Consider the following 14,386-nt stretch of genomic DNA (forward strand, 5'->3'; position numbering starts at 1 on the left):
GTAGAGTTTCAGCATTATGAGCAATGTTTCTGCTTGAGGATAGGGTATGGTGTAAAGGCTGCATTGCAGCATCCTTTTGTTAATGAGTAAAAATAATCTGTGCAGTCCTCAGGTTTTGCCCCAGTGCTGTGAGGGAAGACCAATGCCACAGTAGCAAGCAAGCAACAACGTGTGACTTCGTGTAACCCTTACCCGCTATGTGACCACAGCCAGGAAGGGAAATCAAGTTGCCTACCAACACTGCCATGCGTGAAATGCGGCTGGTGTAGCACTCAAATACACGTTCTGGGGACTTCTGAGCTCTGCAGGGCAGTAGGCACAGTCATCTTCCCCTCTTGCCCTTCCTCATAGCTTTGTTTTTTTTAGGGTAAGAGAAGACGTAGTCATGGGCAGGCCTAACTTCTTATTCAGCAGTAGTTCTGCTTGAACTGGATTTCTGTGATGAGGTAAGGCACTCTTGAAAGTCGCCTCATATATCCCCCCTCTCCTTTCCTGCCTTCTCTTGGGGAATAATAAAATGGATCCCTGCCTCAGTTAGGCACAGGAGGGAGCGGACTGCATAGTTCCTAGAGAAAGCCGACAAAAAACCTAATCTCGTTCCCAAAGTGGCTAGATTAGGGTTGTTCTGGTGTCATTACATCTGGAGATGTAATGGGCCAGTATGTGCCAGGAGGGATACTAGCAGTCAGAAAAGCATTAGATACCTTGCAGGTTGTATGCGGACAATGAAGCAGGATTTTCAACTCGAACTTCTAAATTACTTAGATTTTTTTAAAAACAGAAACTAACACAAATTTTCAGGAGAAATGGAGTCAAAACTTGATTTGCCAGGAGTCATTAGTAGGAGGCAAAGAGCAGTAAGTAAACATGTTCATCGGGTAAGGTATTTTTAAGGCAAATAAGTACAGCCAATGAGTTATATTTTGGAATCATGAATATTTTTTAAGTTTTATTAGTGAAACATTTGGTTTCTCAATGACTTCATTTGGGTAATCTTCGTCAATCATTTTATATAACTCTGCCTCATGGGAGGGTCCCCTCGCAGTACAGAGGATCTTGTATCAGTATGTATCCTGACTTGCCACTAAATTCTCTGCAAGTTTCCACAGAGGCATGTGCAGCAAAGACATTTTGACTGTACATCTCCTGCTAGTGAAGATCTGGCGTTTCAGGTGGCTTGTGTCTTGCCCTTATGGATAGGACCACATTGTGACAACAAAAGGTGATGGAAGATCGTAGTGCTTAGAAAGGACCCTGCTAAATCTGAGCATTTTGCAGCCCCTCCTGGAGCATGTTCTTCCTTGAGTTGACAGTGACTGTAATGGAGACTCAAATGCTACATGTCTCTGCCAGGTGGTTGCCACTAAGACCACATGTAGCTATACTCAGCGCTGGGCTGGTGAAGAAACCAAGGAGAGTGCTTACTCCTTGCAGAGCCAGAGGCTCCAGCAGAAGTCTTTCTTTTCACTTTTCCCTCTGTAAGAAAGGTGAACGAGAGACGAAAGATCCTTAGGGGATAGGTGGTGGGAGAGGAGAGGCTCTTGCACAACAACCTGGGAAAGAGAAGCTGGATATCTGGCCTTGATTGCATTGCTGGTAGCTCTAGGTCTCAGTCCCTACTGAAATTAATGGAAGCAAGGATGTTCCCTATGAAGCTGGCACTTACGTCCTGCATTACTCTTGCTTCTGGGCAACAGAGCGATCCAACCAGCCTTAAGAATTTAACCAAGGTTGGAAATCATGCGTTTCAGAAAAAAAGCTAAGTTTTCCTGTGGAGTATTGTGCCTTAGTAATATTCTCCAAGATAGCTAAACAGTCTGCCAGTAGAATTTTTTATCAGTTATAAATGTTAAATAATTTATAATGGTAAAAAAAGAGACATGTCTTACTGATACCGCTGCATCAACAATAGGGCTTTTGGTGAAAAAATTATTACAAGAATCACACTTTAATTTACATTGCTGTGCCAATGAAGATTTCAGGCCTGGCTTGGTGAAAACAGAAGATAAAGGAGCTTAGGTTTCCCGGTCAGAGTTTTCATCCAAGAGTTAGAGCTGTGCAAAACCAGGCCGGAACAAAACAGAACTGCACAGCGATGAGATGATCTACCACATGCCGGGCTGAAACGTGTCTCGGTGTGTGTGCTTTGTCAGCAGAAATACCTTACTGGGGGAAAAAGAAAGTCACAAAGTTCTCTATGGGATTACTGCCAGTTTGAAATACTGTCTCGTGCTTGCTTGCCTACCAGAGTATAACGTGAAGCCCATATGTTGGTTAGAACTGTAGTTAGGTCATGGTTAAGAGTGAAAGGACTTGATTGCATAAACAGAAACAAAACATGGGTAACAATTCGTGGTAGAAAGAACAAAGAGAATAAAAAATGTCTTCCTAAATTGTTTTAACCAGTGACACCCCACATGAAGGACAGCTTGTTCTTTGGGAATGCAGTCCCACAAGGAGTGGTGAATACATGCAGCCCACAAGTTTGACAAGGTCAAACCATTGATTTTTAGCAAGGCTTATTCTTTTTTTGTTGTTTTCGGCGCTTGGGGTTTTTTTGGGTTTTTGGCAATGGGAGTTGCTTTTACTTTGTGATCTTTGGGGTGACCTTTGGGCATCACTACTGGGAAGGGTCCATTTTTCATCAGTGAAGAAAGCTTTGATATTTTTGATATTTGTCACCTATTAGTATCAGTTCAGCTAATGGTGATACTGACCTTCATTTATCACCCTTCATACTCAATCATTAAGATTTCATTGTCTGGTAATCTATTGTGAAATGCCATTTAAAAAAGTGTTTCGTAATGTAGATGAAACAAAGCCCAGCTTTCATTATTTAAAAGTGTGCTATCTTTCTGCATAGTATGTGGAAGATCTTCCCATGAAAGAATGTCAGACATCAGCTGGAAAAATGAAGATGAGTATTAAAGAGAACCTACAGACAGCAAATAGGGAGTGGAATGACAGCAGAGTGGAGTGAGACTCATCTGCCTTCTGCGTTTGCAGACTGATCCTTTCACACGTAGTCAGTGCCAAGGTAGCTTTCCCTGTGCCTAATATGTGGCTACCACTGGCAGCTGTACCTTCTCCGGTTAGTCTTCCTTGAGTTAGTGGAGCTATTTGTGGAAACAGGGTTATAAAGTCAGAATTTAACCTGTGAGCTTTAATTCTGCTCTTCTCTAAGTGAGTGAAAAGTTTGTCGTGACCCCACAGTTGCATAGTCAGTTTTATGCTTAGTGACAGAATTGATAATCTATTTAGAAGCCTAAAGAGTGAGGAAGGAAGAGCTCATCTATAACGCCAACATAGATTCTCTATAGCATACCCATTAGTGCTCTTGGATTTGCGCTGCGGTTGTTCGTACCATAGTATATGGTTATGTGCCTCAGCAAACCGGCCCTTCATTAAGGGGACTATGTTTAGGAGGGCTCTGAGTCAGGGAGAGTGGCTGTGCGCTGCAGAAACCAAGAATGTGAAGTATTAAGGCACCTCCTGAAGTGGCACAGCAAGAATGGAGGCTGATTTCCTGTTGGGAACTTTGGCTGTGCCGAGAAGGCTCTGTTCTGCAGCCGTGGTTTTCTGAAGGACATCCACAGTGTCACTAAGGCACCTACGTAAAGCTGACAGTCAACACTTGTAATACAGGCCTGTGGAGTAGGTGCCAGTTGTTTATCACTGGCTTTAAAAGTACCTCACTAAACATGGCTTAGAGTTTTTGTTTTTAAGGATTAATGATTCCAAAAAAGTTGAGGTTCAAGCTATAAATAACACAGGTGAGGAGGGTGCATCCATCGTGCAGCCAAGGCTGAGCCAGCGCTCCTTGCTGGGCAGCTTGCTCTCAAGGGATCTCCGATTTGAACCTGCTTCCCCATGGGTTCATTCCTCCTCGTTCCTTTTGTGCTGGCACAAGTGCTTTATCGCTGCCTTTAAAAAAAGAGCCCATTGTACCTCCCTCCTTCCTGTCCCTGTTTCTTTGTGCTTTTTTTCCATTTCTAGGTTTTGTATTAGAGGGCTCGTTTGGTTCACTTCAGGGAACTGCGTGCTCCCCTGGGCTTTAGTTTCTTTTTTCTGGGGACAAATTGTGACATGCTGCCATTTTTTCTCAAGCCATTGCCACCGATGCCATCGAAAAGCTGCAGCCTCCCTCCCTCCAACACCTCTGGGTGCCCTGTGCCGCTGCACCCTTGCTCTCTCCTGGTTGCCCACACGGCTCCTCTATTACTGCTCTATGCTGAAGAACAGGAATATACTAGAGATGAGAATGTGTGGCTGGACAACACAGCATTTTGGGCCTTAACTTTGCCATATCATGTCACTCTTGGCCTAATTAATCTACTAAGAGGCAAAAATTGTCATTATCAGCTTCCTGAGTAATACTTTGTTCTTGGTAAGTGGAGACTTCCAGGTCTGATCAGAGCCTGTTACCCTTTGTGCTCTTGATAGAAGCCAAAATACTGATTCGATGGGATTTTTTTTTTTTCAGTCTAGCGGTGAACACAGCTATTTGGTTTATGAAGCCTGATTATTGCTATGTTCTGGAAGGTGGATTCTGGACAACAGTACTGCTAAAATAAACACACTGCTGAAGGAAATCAGCTTGTGGTTAATTAGCAGCACAGAGAATGAATATGTATCAGTGTTCAGATGTTTGAATTGGAAGTTCTTTATATGACTTTATAGCCTTGGATGCACAAGCGTTTTTTTAAATGCTAAAGAGCCACCGAAAATGTATTTTTAAAAGCTTCGTTGAAGGCAGCTTTCTGTATTAAGCTGATTGAACTGAGGGCTGGTGATGTCATTTCCCTCAAACTTGCTGCAAAACTCTCCTATAAAAGCATAATGTTAGGAAAACCACAGCAAAATGAGAGAAGCAAAGGCATGTGCCCAAGGAATAATGCCATCAGAGGCGGAGTAACAGCACCACTCTTGCACCACCGACTGGAAAGGGCCCAGGCTGCGTTTCGCTAAGGAGATGTTTGAAGATCTCTTGTCCTTCTCGAAGCCCATTTGTGCAATGCTGACGCTTTTCAGGAAGGGCGTCTTGAGGGTTCCTGTGATCCTGACAAGAAGAAAACAGCCTTGTTGTAAAACAGCCTTTTAAAACAAAATGTTCCACCGAGAGCAAATTGGCAGCACCATTGTGTGCTTTCCTTGAAATGTCTCCTGACTTAAAGCAAGGCGCTTCTGATTTGCCTTGTCTGTCAGCTCCTTCAGTGTATTTTCTTTCACGGCTGCCCTTGGTGTTTTTTTCAGGCGTGTGTTCTCCTCGGATAGGACTTGAAGCAATCCCAGGAGCTTAATGCAGTCACTTCAGATGCATTAAGACCTGCCAGGAATGCTGTTCTTAAGCAGTAATGCGTATGGAAAGTCCTGGCATTTTTACTGTGAAAGGAACCTTCTGTATAGAGTAACTCAGACTCTGTGTGTGGGGGGGAAGTAATCAAGTTTAAAAATACAGATATCGCTAAATTTGCCCACACATCTTGTAAACATTCTGTGTAAAATGTTAAGTCAAAGTGGTTTAACATTGCGACAAATACAAAGTAGAACAAAATAGTCTTAAAGAAGAAATGTAATGATTCCTTCTACGTAGCAGTCTCCGTTCCTCTGTTTCCCCCTCCCCCCCCCAAATATTAGGCAGACCATTTTTAGAATGATATGGTAGAAATATCCTTCTGCATTTCCTGCAGTCTGCTGTGCTGAATTTTGGGCAGAGTTCGCTTTGGGATTTCACTAGTGAAGCTGAAGTACGAATCCAGATGGGTTTGGGAAGGTTGGGCCAGGATTGCTTAAATAGGGGTACAATCAAATTAAGTCTGTTGAAGCATGAGAATAAGTGGCCTGATGGGGGGTTGCTGAGCACCCAGCAACTCCACAGAGCACAAGCAGCCCCATTTTCTCTTACTATAGACCTTTTGTCATGATTTCCACTGCCAAGGCAGAAATCTGCACTCACCCAGCAGCAGCGTTTCATACCTGCTCTTGCACTCACTGGCCCAGATCCTCAGCCGTGGAGCAAACACCAGGAAGCCGCAGTCCTCAGAGCAGTGCCGCAGTCCCTACGCGGGCTGGAGCTGACTGCCGAGAGCTTTCCGGAGCTGCTCCGACCTGGGGACAGGCTTCCAGCTGCCCATGCACTCAGGTGTGTCCTTGTGCTGTTGGGAGGGGACTGGCATAGGGCTGGCTGGTGTTCCCTGGGAAATGCCGGGCGGAGGAATCGTTAGCTATACCTTCCTAAACTTGCTTTACATCTTCTGTTGGCTGAGCATCTCGCCCGCTTTGCGTGGTGGCTGCACATGGTGCTGGGCAGTGCAAAGCCAAGGGAGCTCTCACTGACATAAGCTTTTTGGATTTGACCCAAAGAGAATGAGCGTTTTGGACGAAGGAAAAAACAGGAGACCTACTGGCTAAGAAATCCTTTATGGATCACAGTAGACCGGAGTGATTTTAACCCTGTATTGCTATGAGTAGCAGAACTGGTCCTTCACATAGGCTGGTGTAACTTCATCGTTTATTTTTAGGGGAAAGACTTTTGAAGTTACATTTTCCATTCAGTGAAGTTTGGCTTTAAAAATTTTCAGCTGTTCCAAGAAAGAAAATGAAATGTTGACTTTAAGCACCGCAGTTAAATACTCCGAAGCTGTGAAAGTGCGTATTTCATAGGGGAAAGTTCTGTTTTTAATGCAGTAGTTTGCATTTATAGGAAAGATAAACCTGGTCTGAAGTAGCATTTCTCTAAGCCTTTTTTGGTAGAATTTGATCAGTGGTTTAAGCAACTGTAACTGATTCCAGGAACACTTCAAAGCAGGCACTTCTCATTGGCCATTTGCAAAATCACCTTCTGAGACTGAGGCTCTGGAAATGCATTTATTCATAGAATATGTCTTGCATTAGTCCTCAGTTGGCCAACAAAATTATCTAAGGCATGTCTGAGGCAGCTACTAAAAAGAAACTTAAAAGGCATTACTGTTCTAGTGAGGATGATGCAATACACTTCTGCTATTATCAGTCTCAAAGTAAAATTAAATACATTCAAATGAACTTGTTCTGAAGGGATTTGATTAATATGGAGCTTTAAAGCAAAGTCGCTTTGAGTAAAGGCCCACGCTTTTAATGTACTGGGCATGAAAGCTGAGGTAAAAGGCGAGTGCCCTTGCCCACCCCGTTGCTTATCCCAGGTTTGCATGCGATGAAAAGGAAGCGACACATGATATTCCGTGTTGGTTTTCCTCATCTCACAGACAAGGCCTACAACTGTCGAATCTTTACAGCAGGAAGCAAAATGCTAAATATGTTTGCTTTTATTCAGATAGGAGTTTAGATCAGAGTGGGGGTGAATATTCTCTTTAAATAAGCATGCGTAGTTGTTGCCTTGGGGTACGTTAGACAGTATTGCCTGCTGGCACTGAAATAATAGGTGCTTGCTGAAGAAAATATCAAAGACCTTTATTTATTTTTTTTTTTTAACCACTTCATTATCTAAGATAACAGCAGTGTTTTAAGATTTCAAAGTCTCTTTCATCCTGACCGAGCAAAGCATTTAAGTGCTTCCTCAATCCATCTCCTTTCTGCAGGGCCCTCTAAATATACTCCTAGATTTAAGCATAGAGTTAAATTAACGGAGCTGCTGCGCAAAGTCTAGCAAATGCTTAAACGTAACATCGACGGGGTTTTTCTGGAGTGCCAACTTGGGTAATGAGGAATTATTCACTGGGGACCACACTTAGAGCTTTCCAAACGCATCAGCAGGTGAGAACGGCAGAGACGCAGACGGGAAGCAGGTGGTCGGTTTGCTCTACGCCCGCTCCTGACAAATGGCACGCTGTCTTCCAAATTTCTGGCTTCACAGCCCTCTGGAGAATGTGTCATGGCTGTCAGAAAACAATTAAGAAGCCATTACGAGGGAATGCTTTTGCCAATCCGGCACCTGACACAGCCACCGGATGCACCTTAGCTTATGAGTCAGGAATGCACCAGCCACAGCCTTGGTCACGTAAGGATTCCCCTGCTGCTGGTATGCACCCTGGCCCTCCTCCAGCCCTTGTCTTGCCTTTGATTATTTTATTTTTAACATCTGAAGGATTTGGCTCAAGAAAATCCAATGCCACCTTTTTCCACATTATTGCTGTTTGTTGAGAAATAAATGCCTTCAAACTATCCAATTATTCACGCGTAAACTGTGTTTATTTGCAGTGCTGCCGAGTCTCAGGTGCGGATCCTGCCCACGCAGCCACGTGCAGCGCTCCCTCTCCTCCCACCCGTGGCAAAGTTACAGAGGTTTTGTATAAGCCAGTGTGTGCTGTGTGGTATGCAGGCATACCGCTCAGCGGCTTCTGGGGGCAAGTCATTCCTAAGTTATGTTTTTGTCTCCTCTGCAGTGTGCATCCAGGAATGTTACATGGTCTTAGCGCCTCTTGTAGCCGTCCGTGCTGCTTTTTTATTGCACCAGAGCTACTAAGCAGTAGCTGGCTGAGCAGCCAGAGGTTTTATAGCAGTGAAATTCTTTGGTGTGGGAGTGTGTGGCCGTTGTTGAAGTTGCAAAACCGGAGACAACCTTATCTTCCTTAAAAATAGGAGTAGTAATAAAAAACGGATTTCAAAAATTCCTACAAGAGTCATGATAATTTATCAAGGGTGATCTGCAGAGGAAAGCGAAAAGGGTTGGTGCTCTTTGCTTTACTGATACACATACTTCCCCACAGCCTCCTCTTCCTGGTGCCACTCTGTGATTTTCAGAAAAATGTATATTTTTAGTTTTGTGCATGTCTTTTCCCCTCTTTCCTTCCCCTGCATTTAAAAAGAAACAAAATGCTTCCCAGGTTTGCCCACCTGGATGTTAGCACACATGTTTTGAAAGTAAAATCTGATTAATTGCTGGAAGAAGAATGTGAAGGTGATGTTTATAATTTCTTTGCCCCATGAAGCCGCTTCACACTTCTGATATATAACAACTGCTCCTGTGATAACTGCTCCTTCCTGTTCGTCCGTTTCATTTACCTGTTGCATCCTGTTGTAAATGGAAATCACGTTCTCTTTGGGTCAGGGACTTTCTCTTTTATGCTGGTTGTGTATTAGCCTTGATATTTGATGGGGGTTTAGTGGGGATTAGTGGGTACTACCATAAAACAATTAGCATCCTCAAAAGTCAGTAATCTAGAGGTCTGGAATGGAATTTACTGAATTCATTGCCTGTGCAAATGAGTGCACAGCGTTCAGCTGGAGGGCTCTGTTCATTCCCTTCCCGGAAGGTAACTAACCTTTCAGGTTTTGGGAACCTGTTTTTGTTTGCTTTTCTGAATACCCTTTTACGCCTTAGAACTTTACATAGCTGTGGGCACACTGGAGGTTCTCAGAAAAGATTAGACTGTCTGAGTGATCGTGTGTATTGTTATACCCAAGGATTGTTTATGGCTTTTTGTTTTAGGGACTGTTACGCATAACTGCATTGAATGCTTTTAACGTTTGACATCCGTTCTTGTAGTATGGAAATTCTGGAATGTTTCCAGTGTCCTTACAGACTTTCACAAGAGGGACCTATCACAGGTATTTTATAGAAAAGCATTGAGACCGGTGGGGATGATTTTGTTAAGAATAAAGGACCTAAAAGGAATCCGAAGGTTTTGAGAACTTGGGTCTAATTCACCCAAATCTAGCTAAACTACGTGTACTAGAACAAGAAATGAATCTTGCTGTCCTCCAGTGGAGAACTGTCCTCCCAGTGCTTCACTGGTTTTCAGTCTGCTATGGCTTTTGCCATTCTCTCATTTATGTTAAACAAAGTATTTTCCCCTTGAAGCCCAAATTGCACAGATGGGAATAAGGAATGCAGCATATAACGTCTTCTAGGTACCTGGGGCACTTCTGTTTTTTTTTTTTTCTTTGACTTCTGAGTAGGGAAAGGAGATAGCAACGGCCCTTCACTCGCAGGGAAGAGGAGTGTTTAAAACCACCGCCAACTGCAAGGAACCGCGCTGCGGTGAGTCAGCACATCTCAAGGCTGGGTTTCCTGCTGCGGGCAGGGCACAGAGCTCCTACAGGTGCTGGCCTTATCAGAAAATGGATGATAACACTATTTCCTCCTCCCACACCTCCTCCCCGTGCCCCCAGCAGGCGTGCGTGCCGAGGGACAGCCTGCCCGTGCCGAGGCCGCGGCAGCCCAGCCGTGCTCCCACCAGGTTTCTTGTTCTCCCTCTATAGAGCAAGACATCTGGGACAAGGAGCGCAGCGGCTCTGGCATGAAGGCTGCAAACTACTGTCCTACTTTTTGTACGGGTGGCCTGATTTGTACAATAGTGCCAATTCGCATTGTGGTGTTTACAGAGTAAAGACAGGATGTGCGCCGGCCTGTCTCAGTGCATTATCTGCTCGTGTTATATTTTTAGGCTCTTGCTTCCATGACAAAATATTCAGTGACAGTATATTTGCCTACGAGCCTTTGAAGGTCTATTTTGCCTCATGTAAGAGTTCCCGTTGTTTGGGATTCAGCCAGCATTTAAGCAGCAACTCTACGTTTTACATATCATCTCCATAATGTTTCTAGAAACAAACTTTGTGTTGCTTTCAATAAAGCCACGGGTCCCGCCTTAAAAAGGTTGAGTCTGTGGCAAGCCGACTGCCGATCGGTTCTTCATGCCAAAGAAATTGTGGCGAGTGTTACGAAAGCAATAGGATGTACGTGTGGTGCTGTTAATTACAATAAACGTAGCAGCCTGTGGAGTAGCTGCTCTCAGGGGCCGCTGCTCAAGCTTGTCTTACAAGCCAGGCTGTGTTCATAGCAGGGGAAAGACCTACCCAGCGATCCTCAGTTCGTTCGGCAAAGCAGGAGCAAAGGTTGTTGTTGCAAGTATTGGAGCTGAAATGTAAGTAAGTACTGCTCAGAGGAGGAGGACAGATACTTCTGGTGTGAAAAGCTGGGCCAGAACTGTGGAACTTTCCACCAGCAGAGAGAGCGCTAATTCCCCAAGCTCAGCATATTCAAAGCCTGAGTGCAAAACTCATCTTTTCCTTGAGGAGTTTTTTGATTTTTATTTTTTTTTTCACAAGCTCACAATGGATAAAAATAAAATCGTAAGATGTAATCCAGTTAAGATTTTTCTGCCTGGCTGAGAAGAAAGAGAGACAGAAAGAACAATAAACACTTTGTTTCTCTGTTGCAATATCTGGTCAGTGGTCAGATACAAGAGAGGTAAAGAGGTCACGTAAACACAGATAATTTGGAACTGGATATGCTGCTTTACGGGTCTGGGTGGGAGACTGAAATTTTGGTGGGGACAGAACCAGGACAAAGCTGCGTGGGCATGACGACTTAGATGACTGAAGAAGACAAATCCTCTCTTTCGGGCTCATCTATAAATCAATTACCATTTGTTCCTTATTAATAATTTAGCTGCCAAGAATGTGCTTATTGCTTTAGAAGGGGGGAAAAATACAGACTGTCCCTGTACTGAAAAGCTGGCTGTCTAAAAGATGCAAGACAGTACTCGTGGGAATATCCAGAGAAAACTGTAACTGTGGGCTATATTAATTACTTTAATATTTTTGCACCATCTCCTCCCTGTAAACCTTTTTGTCTGCTTGCATCATGTCAATAGTGTACGGTGCATGCAGTTTAACTGGCTTTTCCAAAGAAATGAGACGGTGAAGGATCATCCTTCCATCTCATCAGGGCCGGAAGGTTCTTCTGTGCCCCAGTGTGGTGCTGAAAGCTGCACAAGGCAGGGAGAGGCGGCGAGGTGGGGAGGGATGGAGAAGCCGAGATGAAGCATGTGGTGGACATCCAGGCTGGGCAAGGAGTTTGGGAAGAGGGAGGAAGCCACAGTTGGAATGAGCTCTCAGATGTGAGATATAAAGAGGGCTAGAGTGCCTTGAAGACAAGGTTTTAGGCTATTTGAACTTAATACCTCGTAGAAGGTACTGGACGGATTAAGAGAGGAGTGTGATTAATGATGCAGAATGATAATTTCAGCAACTGGGTTTTTTTGATGGGTTGGAGGAACGAGATATTTATCTGATGTGCCAGAGAGAAGGGAGAGATTAGATGGGATAACATGAGGACAGGCAAGTAGTTTTGGTTGCTAAGAGGAAAAAAGAAGAGGTTTGTGGGTTTTTTTGGGTTGGGTTGTTTTTTGTTGTTGTTTGTTTTTTCTTAAATTTTGTGCAGGAAAACGTGTCAAGGTACAAGTAGCAAAGCAAACAGAAAACGACTGGGGAGTCTACTAGAGGTGGTGTGGAGCAGTGGTTGCAGATGTTGGATAGATTCCTAGAGTAAGGTTGAACATCATTGTTATGCAGCATGTCTGTGCCAGGGTGGGGATGAAATCTGGGTCTTCTGCCTCCAGTTGCAGGCAGTGTCCTTGCCAGTACACTGGCAGGGCTCAGCCAGCATAGCAGCGTGCTAAAGGTAAGGCACGGCACAAAGCCTGAGTTCATAAACTCGGTGGGATGTTGGGAGGCAGTGAGGCATGGAGTGCTGCCGGTGCTCTCCTGTACCGAAAGGCAGGAACCTCTGCGGCACAACCCAATGCTCTCGCTTCCCTGCCGTACTTTAGAGCGCTGGTTTGGGATCAATTCTCGTCCGTGGCACACCGGGCACTGCAGTGGCCTTTCCCTGGAAGCAATTAGGAGCGATTTCAGAAAGTTTATCTGGGCGAACGATGTTGTCTGCAGACGCGGAGGTTTGGGAATGGGATAAGGAAAATGGAGAGGAGTTGGGCTTGCTGGTGTTTAATGTCTCGTTGAGAGAGGGAGTTGGATCCTGTTACATACGAAGCAGACAGTTGGTGCAGACTCTTAGTAAATAGACTTAGTGCTGTGAGGAGGAGGTATGATTGGTCATTGCCCATGTGTATTTTAGAGCAATCAAATTTGTTTCATGGAGTTGTTTTTTGAGGATGGAGTGGGTGTATGGACCAAAGGCTTAGTCACGAGGGGAGGGGAAAGAAAACTGTCTTGACTTGTGAAATCAAATATTTGTGACTTATCCCATTGTTTTCCTATCTTCGTGTAGCTTATACTCGTATTCACATGCTGTAGGAGTGAGCAGTGCTTGCTGCCAGATCTATGTGTGGCTTATATTCCTTTTTCTAGCGTCCAGGTAGGTGTTCAGAGAGGATTGTCTGCTCTTTGGCACCCTTGCTCGCGTGCTCGCTCTCTTATTCTCACTCATGCCTTGGACAGCCCAGATAGTATTTAGGGAAGGTGTAGGTAGTGAAACATCTCCCAATCAACAAAACCTGGAGGGTGCTTAAAAATGTGTGGATGATTCACTGGAAGGCCCTCTGTTCTCTGAGTCACTGCTGACCCAGGAACCTAGCAAGTGCATTATGCTGCTGAAGAGGAGACGTAAAAAGAAGGCCATAATTGACCGTTACCTCTCTATGCCTCATCGTGTTGTTTTAGAGAAGCTGGGTGGTGTTCCTGGGTCTCCTGTCTGCATTTCATCTCGAGTAGTTATTGTGGTTTGCTTCTAAAGTTTCCGTCAAGCTTTGATTTGGGGTGAGTGGTAGTGGTCTTCATGTCGACCATTAGAGTGCTGTAGTGTTGCTGTGAGCTGTTAAGCAGCATTTTAGTGGTACTCTCGTCTTGGCTGTACCACAAAGATGGACGGATCTATTTGTACACTTGCATAGTTTTGAAAACATTTTAATATTTGAAGAACTGAAAATTGTTTTGTCTTCTGTGGATTCCCTTTTCAGTTCACAGCAGAGGGATGCTGGTCTACTGTTGCAGGCCAGGAGGAATCTCTCCTGTGGCTCTAAAGAGCTTCCAGTCTTTATCTAGCATTATTGCTCAGGCCAGTACTCATGAAGGTTGCCAGATGGCAAGGTGATACGAGGCCTGGGAAAGAGAGGCCTGTGTGGTTACAGGATGAGAGCAAAGAGGAGGAGAGTTGTGCTCCCAAACAGCATTCCTTGCCCCTTTTGTGAGAGCCAAAACCACAGACAGTCCAGCCAGACTCCTGTGTGGCTGGCATTAAAGGCACCGGCCAAGAGGGGCCAAGAAGAAAATGAGGAAGAAAAACATCCCTTGTTTCTGGAATTCTGCTGATCATTTTCCATAATTTGGCTGATAATGGCTGGCAGTGTCACTGTCACCCTGGACCAGCTGCCAAAGACACCAGGCGCTCGTTCACCTGCGTCACCCTGCTCTGCCGACGTTTGACGGAGGATGATGGGAAGTTGGCGTGAAAATCAAAAGCAGCTTTAGAATGCGCTCTGGCTTTTTCAAGTACAAACTAATATTTACCTGTGAGTCTGCTTCCCTCCTTGTTCCCCTCTTCTTGGCAAGCTCTAGGTCGGCTTCTAGTTTAAGCTTAATGTTTAAGCTTTTATGCAGTCAGGTTCCCAGGATGCGAATATTAATTATTCTTTTTAGTCTGGAGAGAGGG

The 14,386-nt window shown here is 44.5% G+C and overlaps 1 protein-coding gene across 2 annotated transcripts in view; it reads left to right on the forward strand.

Annotated features, from left to right (window-relative positions):
* Positions 1–14,386, forward strand: part of SMAD3 (SMAD family member 3) — a 78,397-nt gene that overhangs the window by 30,648 nt on the left and 33,363 nt on the right. Inside the window, exon 1 of one of the 2 annotated variants that reach the window (XM_075764131.1) lies at positions 13,073–13,093. The exons of the other annotated variant lie outside the window; for it this stretch is intronic. The gene's annotated coding sequence lies outside the window, so the exon portion shown is untranslated. Of the gene's footprint in view, positions 1–13,072; positions 13,094–14,386 lie in introns of those variants that run through there. 2 annotated transcript variants of the gene reach the window in all.

The sequence above is a fragment of the Balearica regulorum genome, chromosome 12, assembly GCF_011004875.1.
Source record: "Balearica regulorum gibbericeps isolate bBalReg1 chromosome 12, bBalReg1.pri, whole genome shotgun sequence".
NCBI lineage: Eukaryota > Metazoa > Chordata > Aves > Gruiformes > Gruidae > Balearica > Balearica regulorum.